Source organism: Hevea brasiliensis, chromosome 18 (assembly GCF_030052815.1).
Source record: "Hevea brasiliensis isolate MT/VB/25A 57/8 chromosome 18, ASM3005281v1, whole genome shotgun sequence".
NCBI lineage: Eukaryota > Viridiplantae > Streptophyta > Magnoliopsida > Malpighiales > Euphorbiaceae > Hevea > Hevea brasiliensis.
The window spans coordinates 6,760,722-6,770,050 of record NC_079510.1 but is presented as its reverse complement, the minus strand read 5'-3'; positions in this window follow the sequence as shown (position 1 = coordinate 6,770,050).

The following is a 9,329-nucleotide window of genomic DNA, read 5'->3' as shown; positions in this document are numbered from 1 at the left end:
GCTCTACATTATCTTTTCATGCCAATATAGGATGAATTGTTTGTTATATGTATTGGATGTGTATTTCATGATAGAATTGCATTAGTTTTAGGTAGTTACAGAAATTGCATATGTAATCAATATCTAAACTCTCTGAGTCGAACGCTCATTCATGTTTAAATTTTTTTTTTTTTTAGGTTGCAGGAGAAACAAGTTTATTTTTAGGTTTAACCTGCATTTTTTTAGACAGGTCGTGGTGCTTAATAGTCAATAGTTTTTATTGTAATTATTTATTTATTTATTCATTTATTTATCTATTTGTTTGATCATTAGAACTCCGCTGTGATATCAATATATAAATATATTATATTAATTAATGGTATTAAATGATTTGTGCATGCTGGGTATCAAGGTTAAGCTGGACTTTCTTAGTTATGGATTTGTGATAATTACTGGATTGAGTTATCCCAAATTAATTTATAATACTTTATTTCATTTTATTTTGTATGTTGGGCCTTGAAATTAAGTCTGTTCATGGGTTCAGAAGTGGTTATGCTGGCCTAAGTCCTAGAATCGATCTGGCCCATAGAGTGGGGTTGTGAATTGCGTCTTAGCTTCATGATGCAAGAATTTTTGCTTTAATGTTTTCATTTTTTTCCTTTCAAAGTAAACGTGGGGTGTTTGATGTAAACGTATTTTATCGTTTGAGTTGTAATATAATTGACGTGGGTTTTGATCTTTAATTCTTTTTTTTTTTTTTTGCTAGAGTTGTACAAGATTTTTATTTTCAACATTTTGGGTTAGTGAACCATTAACTTTAAATTAAAAGATAATTAACTTTTTTTTAATTGAGAAATTAGTCAAAATATTATTATGCTAATTTATATTTTGGTGGAGAAATTAGTTGATGATTAACTTCATATTAAAAGATAATTATCTTTTTTCAAATTTTTCTTTGGGAGATATTTGTATTTGTGTTTGAATTTAAGTATTGTGTTGATAAAAAAAATATTTAATTATATTTGGTAATTAATAATATTATTTATTGATAAGTTAACATATATAATAACATAAGTAGGTGAAATTTGATAATTTTTATATTAATTTATGTATGAAAATAATTAAATAAGGTATTTTTTAATTGAGGTACAAATTAATTAGTTGGCTATAATTAAGCTTAAATTGAACTAAAACATTTGTAAATTATTTAAATTAAATTAATTAATAGAGAAATTGGATGATACTTATATTTAGTAATTAACAATATTGTTTTACTGATCATTTACCAAATATAATAATATAAGTAGGTCAAATTTTATATTTTATATATTAATTTATGTATGAAAATAATTAAATAAGATATATTTTTTTATTAATTGAGGGTCAAATTAATTAGTTGGCTATAATTAAGCCCAAATTCAACTACGACATTTGAAAATTATTCAATTAAGTTAATTAATAGAGAAACTGAATAATAATTATATTTGATAATTAATATTTTTTATTATTTGAATTTGAAAGGGTAAATTAATTAAGAGTAAAATTTTGATTGTATTTAGAAGATCAAATTAAATAACAATTATATATTACAACTATTAGAAAAATATAGAAATAATTTACCATTATTTAAAGTTGGAAGGTCAAAATTAATTTAGGACTGAATTTTGAATTTTAATTTGGTAATTAAATTAAAATTAAATAGAAATTATATATAAATGTACTTTTTATAAGATATTGTTGAAAAATCGGTATTTTATAAAAATTATATAAAATTTCATTGCAAAAATTGTTGAATTTTGCTGTGTATTTTTAATAGGTGACAAACAATGGCTACGCAACAGGAGAATGCAGAGAAAAAGCAAAGGTTCCCATTTAGCGAGCAAAATAGTTGAAGCGTTTTAAAGCTTTTCGCTAAATTGACTTGTGAGCTGAGGATTTCGTGTGCACAGTTTGCTTCTCATATGCTCAAGTGTGGAGGACATATCACAAATAGAATGCAATAACTCTTGTGTTAATTGTTTAATAAATGAATGTATTATCATTATTATTATTATTATTTTAAAGAATGTGGTCAAATTTTTTATTATTTGGTTTTAAAAGGCAATTTCATGCACTTATTCGGATATGAAAATGCAGATTAATGACTGCAATCGTGTAATCAATCAAATTAATAACCAGCCCATGGAAAATGCATGATTTAAATTGAATGAAGACTTTTATTTTAAAAAAATAAATTTAATAAAAAAATGCATGATGGACCAGTTTTTATTTTCAATTCCAAAAAAAAAAATTAATTAATTTTAATTTAATTTTAGTCAAATTTCAAATCAAATTATAGTTGAATTTAATTAATTTAATTTAATTTTAAAAATATCCCTATTCCAAACTTATAGTGATCTGGTCAAGTAACCGGCCACTCAAAAGACCCATGCACTGGTAAAACAGGTTGTAATTTTTTTTTGGTTTTCTTCAACATTTGTCATTTAAATTTGCATCTTTTTTTGGTTGGAAAACCTTATTTCTCAAATCCCTTTCTTCTTTCATTCCTTAAGTCGCTCCTCGCCTTGCTCATCTCACCCATCTCTCAAATCCCTTCTTTCATCCCTTATTTCTCTCCATCAAAATCTCAAGTTGCTGTATTTTCTTATCCATATTCATTTGTCTCATCATTTGCCTCAAGTCTCCATCTAGTGCTTTTATTTGGTCAAGTTTCATTTTGAAAAAGAAGGGGCTGAAGCAAGGTAGTGCTACCGATACTCAGGCTAGTTTTTCACTTTGACTTTGTTAAATTCTTCACTGCTTTTGTTTATTTGGGTATTAAGTGTATTGCTTAGTTTTCTCTTTTTAGAAATTAAGGAGTGTTTTGATTGTGCATTTGAGGAATTTTCTACCTATTGAATTGAATCCACAACTGCTTGAAAATTCATTTTTTTAATTCATTAATCTTTGTTGAATGCTATCAAAGATAACTCTAGTCTGCACAAAAATCAATGAATATCAATAATAGTTTTGCTATAATCTTGTGGGGGAAGTACTCTGTTTGAAAATTTCCCTTTTTTGTTGAAGATAAAAAGCAAACATCTACATCCTTCTTTTTGCGATTGTTGTATTTGCGTATTGAATTGCTTTTGCCTTGTGAATACTTTATGCCTTTAAATATATTGAAATTCAAACATATCTCCAGCCGTAATTTTTCCATAAAATTGCAATTTTTCCATTTCATGTCTAGCAAATGGGTGCATTATTTATTTATGCACTTACTAAAATTCACTATAGAAATACTTATGACTATTTCAATTAAAATATGAATTTTCCATAACCATCCATTATCATTGAAACTCATGACTTCTTGACATATTATTGGAATAAACATTCTTCTTTACTTTTACTTTTGCCACCAAATTTGCTTCCCTTAACCAGGGTCTCTTTTACTTCATTTATTTTTTTTTAATTTAGTATTGTTGGACCTAGGTGTCTTAACCCATATTTTGATAATAATAAATAATTAGTGTGCTACTAATATACTTTGAAAGTGTTTGTGTTGAGTTTATAGGCCTTAGATTAAAAATTGCCAAATTGTTTCAAATCAAGGTTAAGGAAGAGCAAGATAAGGAAGCAAACATTTATGGGACCCTACAATGTAACTTTTATTTATTTTATATCTTGTAAATCTCATTTTATTAATTGTGTTGGCTTAAGTCTAGGTGGTACTAAGAATATCTTGTTCAACTTAGTTTTCACCTAATTCTTTATCAAGGGAAAATTAAATAAATTTTTGAAAAATGCAAAATTAATTTTGAAAATCATTTAGTTTGCAAAATACATTGAATTAGCTTTCCAATGGCTCAAACAGATCAAAAATCTGAGTTCGGATCAAAAAGTTATGAGTTTTTAAAACTCTTAATTTCTTAGTGTCTTTACTTGTAACTTTTGCTTGACCAAGAGGGATTAAAATGAAATTTTCACATTTTAGAAATGAAAATTTGTTTTTGAAAGTGTTTTCATTGAAAAGTTTATCAAATTAGCTTTTCAACAGTTCAAACGGATCGAAAATCCGAGTTTCGGTCAAAAAGTTATGCATTTTTGAAGCCTAAGTGTCATTTTGACACTTTCTGTCCAGAGAGCACTTCGACAGCCGAAAGTGGAAAGTTCGGCTGCTGAAGTTCACTCTTTAAATCATGGTTTTTGAGCGTTAAAAGTTATTTTGTCCAGAGAGCATTCCAGCAACCGAAAGTGGGAACTTCGGCAGCCAAAAGTGACTTTTCAAAAGCTATTTTTTTTGGCACTTCAACCTTTGACAGTCGAAGTAAATAACTCTGACAGCTGAGTCTGGGTTTCTGCAACTCGATAAAATAGAGCTTTGGGTGGTTGAATGGCTAGTTTTGCATTTAATGCACCCCCAACAGCTATTTTCTTGCAAAAACTATAAATAGACACCATTTATGACTGGAAACAAGTTTTGACACAACAATCTTTTGGAAATTTATTGTATTCTAAAGATTTTCTTCATTCTCTCTCTCTAGAACTTGAGCTACCATAGTTAATGTCGAGAACTTGATATTTGAGTTGTAAATTCTTTGTTTTGAGAGTTAATTAAGGTTGTTGTGAGCACTTATTGTAATTTTGAGTGTGATAGAGCTTTAAATAGCTCTTGAGTGTAAAGGGATTTATAAAATAGCAAAGGTTTGCTCTTGTGGTGATTGTGAGGGGTTTATTCTTCACCCAAAGAAGAATTTTAGTGGAGCTCTCAAGGAAGGCCTTGAGGAGAGGACGTAGGCTTGGGATAGCTGAACCTCTATAAATCTCTTGTGTTATCATTCTTCCTTTCCTCTTCTTTGTGTTTAAATTTCTTTTAATATTTAATTTTGCAATTAGAACCCAATTCACCCCCCCTCTTAGGTTGCTATAAGGGACAACAAGTGCTATCAGAGCTGGTCTCCATTCAAAAACTTAATCATCTTGGGGCAAAGATCAATGGCAACCTTCAATGCACAAGAAGGTCAATCGATAGTAAAACCCCCTTTCTTTGATGGACATGGTTTTCTCTATTGGAAGAATAGGATGTATTACTTCCTTAAATAAGAAGGAGTGGATTTATGGGATATAATTGAAAATGGTCCCTTCATTCCTATCAAAGTAGTAGATGGTAAGCATGTGCCAAAGACAAAGGGTGAATGGAGTAAGCATGATAAGTATATGTTTTCTTTGAATATAAGAGCTATGCATATGTTGAGAATTTCTTTAAATGATTTTTCTTATACTAAAATTTCTAAATGCTCCAATGCTAAAGATATATGGGATTTTCTTGATTCTATGTATAATTCTAACCGTTGTTATCAAGTTAATGAAGTTGAGTACACCAAAAACTATTCCTCTCATCAACAAATGGAGCAAATGCCGCAAGTGGATAACGTTCATGAACAAAGCTTCAAAGAACACTCCATGATTGACATGTGCTTAATTGCTTTGGAAGACGATGAAAAAGAATCAAGAAGAACAAGAAGCATGGAATGTTCAATATCCACAAGATGTGAAGGTGAAAAGATCAATGATGAAGTTGCCAACATGTGCTTCATGGCAATGGAGGAAAGCTCTAATGAGGTAACTTTAAATAATGATATTGTTGAATTTTCTTATGATGAACTAGTTAGTGCTCTTAAAGCTATGAAAAATGAACTAGAACTAAGTTATAAGAAAAATAAGCTCTTGAAAAAGGAAGTAGTTAGTTTGAGGAAGGAAAATGAGACCTTAAATAAGGATGATAAACCTTTAGGGGATGATATGCAAAAATCCTTAGATGAGCTCTCATTAGAAAATGAGAAATTGAAGAATGAAATTATTGAGCTAAAAACTTCTCTTTCCAAATTTGCTAAAGGAAAGAATAAACTTGATGCAATTTTGGACTCTCAATGGTCTCCTAGTATCAAGTATGGACTTGGCTATAGTAAATTTGCTCAAGCACCTCCTTCCAAGACCATCTTTATTAAAGCATCTAGTTCTAATGAGCCTAGTCCCCAAGTGCCTAGTCCAAAGGTGTCTAATCCTAGAGGATAAAAGCCAAAGAAATCTTGTGGTAATGAAACTAGAAAGACTTCATTTCATCAACATGCTCCTAGACAAAATGTAAATAGGACATATACATCTAGGAGAGTTGCTTCTTGGCCAAACCTTTATAGGGGACATGCTACTAGGCCTCATAATTATCATCACACTCAGCATGCCTCATGCTCACATTCATATAACGGACATAAAAAGAATACTCTCATGAGACCATATTCACACTCTCATGCATATAGAAGGTTTAATGAACATTGTCACTATTGTGGCAAGTTTGGTCACACCAACTATAGGTGTGCTATTAGGAAAATCCATCTTGGATATGATAGAATATTTGATTTTAATGATGGAACTACTAACCCCCAAGGACCCAAGTACATTTGGGTACCTAAAGTAAATTGAATTATCATGTGTAGGTGTGCTTGAAATCCTCAAAGCTTGAAAGCAAGTGGTACTTGGATAGTGGATGTTCAAGACACATGACCGAAAATACCAATCTCTTCCTTTCACTTGAAAAGAAAGATAGAGGTGAGCAAGTGACTTTTGGTGATAATAGTAAAGGTAAAATTGTGAGAATAGGTAAGTTTGGCAAGGAAAACTCCCCTATTATTGATAAAGTGCTTTTAGTTGATGGTTTAAAACATAATTTGCTTAGTGTTAGTCAATTATGTGATAAGGGCTATAAAGTTGTTTTTGAGTCCAAATCTTGCTTTGTATCTAGGATGAGTGATAACAAAATGTTGTTTATTGGTGAAAGAATTGAAAGTATTTATGTTATCGATTTGCATGCTTTGTTTAAGAAAGATGTCAAGTGCTTTGTTTCTATTAGTGATGACTCTTTGACTTGGCATAGAAGGCTTGCACATGCTAGCATGGACCTTCTTGCAAACTTGAACAAGGATGAGCTAGTTGATGGGCTACCAAAGATCAAGTTTTAAAAGGATAAGGTGTGTAATGCATGCCAAATGGGTAAGCAAGTCAAGAGCCCTTTTAAATCTATTCATAAGGTATCTACTTCTAGACCCCTTCATTTGCCGCATATGGATTTGTTTGGTCCTACTAGAGTAGCTAGCTTAGGTGGTGCATATTTTGCCTTGGTGATTGTTGATGACTACTCTTGATATACTTGGGTTGCATTCCTTGCTCATAAAGATGAATGTTTTGATATTTTTGAGAGATTTTCAAAAAGGGTTCAAATGAAAAGGGTTTTCAAATATCTTTTATTAGGAGTGATCATGGTAGAGAATTTAAAAATGAGAAATTTGATAAGTTTTGCAACTCACTAGGGATCACTCACAATTTTTCTTCTCCTATGACTCCCCAATAAAATGGTATTATTGAGAGAAAAAATAGAACTCTTTTAGACATGGGGAGGACTATATTAAATGAATATAATTTGCCTACTTATTTTTGGGCAGAAGCCATTAATACGGCTTGTTATGTTTCAAATAGAGTTTTGATTATACTTATTTTGAAGAAAACCCCTTATGAGTTATGGAATGGAAAGAAACCTAAAATATGTTATTTTAGAGTTTTTGGTTGTAAATACTTCATTTTGAATACCAAAGATAATTTAGATAAATTTAGCTCTAAAACTGATGAAGGTATCTTCTGGGGGTACTCTACATCTAGTAAAACATATAGAGTCTTCAATAAGAGAACCTTAATTTTTGAGGAGTCAATGCATGTTGTATTTGATGAAGCTAACCCCTTTCATCCTAGAAAGGATATTTCTTTTGATGATGATGTTGTAGGAAATCTTGATGAGTTGACTCTTGAAGATCCTCAATCTAGTGGAATTCAAGATCAACACATGGAAGATCCCTTGAAAGACTTGGAAGTTGATCAAGTTAAGCTTCAAGAGCAACAAGGTCAACAAGTTCCACATCAAGAAGTTCAACAAAATCTACCTAAAAATTGGACATTCAAAAAGGATCATCCTAAAGACCTAATCATTAGTGATACATCAAAAGGGGTAACAACTAGATCCTCTCATAGAAATATATGTAATAACCTTGCATTCATTTCTCAAATAGAACCTAGGAGCATAGATGAGGCCATTAATGATGAGAGTTAGGTACTTCTAATGCAAAAGGAGCTCAATCAGTTTGAAAGGAATAAGGTTTGGACCTTAGTTCCTAGGCCAAAGGACCATCCATCTATAGGCACCAAATGGGTGTTTAGAAACAAATTAGATGAGGATGGAACATAACTAGGAATAAAGCTAGGTTAGTAGCCAAAGGCTATAACCAAGAGGAGGGCATTGACTATGATGAAACCTTTGCCCCTGTAGCTAGATTAGAAGCCATTAGAATCTTGCTTACATATACATCATACATGAATTTTAAGGTTTTCCAAATGGATGTTAAAAGTGCTTTTCTAAATTATTTTATTGATGAGGAGGTATATGTTGAGTAACCTCCTGGTTTTGAAAATCATGGGTTTCCAAACCATGTTTTTAAATTGACTAAAGCCTTGTATGGTTTGAAATAAGCTCCTAGAGCTTGGTATGAAAGGCTTAGTAACTTTTTTTTGTAAAATGGTTTTTCAAAAGGAAAAGTTGATACAACTCTTTTTATTAAAAATCATGTAAATGGCATCCTTGTAGTACAAATATATGTTGATGATATTATATTTGGTGCTACTAATGAGTGTTTGTATGAAGAGTTCGCTAATACCATGAAGAGTGAGTTTGAGATGAGCATGATCAGAGAACTCAAGTTCTTCCTTGAGCTTCAAATCAAGTAAGCTAAGGATGGCATCTTCATCAACTAAGCCAAGTACACTAAAGAATTGATCAAGAGGTTTGGAATGTAGAATAGCAAGCCAAGTAAAACTCCAATGAACACAAACACCAAACTTAACAAGGATGAAAAGGGAAAACCGGTTGATGAAAAGCTCTATAGAGGTTTAATTTCATTAAGAGAGAATTAGGCATGCTTGACAACCTTGATTCTTGAGATTGTGATTTACTGTTCACATTACTATTCACGTTACTGTTCACATGAACAAAATATGGGTTTCCTATTTTTGGCTGCCATATGATCACAATACTATTCCTCATTAATTTAGATTGTTCTCTTTGATTATTCTATGAAGGTTATTTGCCAAGATTCTGTTGATGCTTTGAATAGACTCCTTGATGGTTTTACAAGTTCTATGCAAATGAAATTAGTAAATTTGTATTGTAGTCTTCTTGGCTCTTTGTAGGCTATTCTTGAGAATAGTTGTTTATGCTGCCTCTAAATTGAGCATACACTAGATAGGTGGTTTGAGTGTCTAAACAATATAGT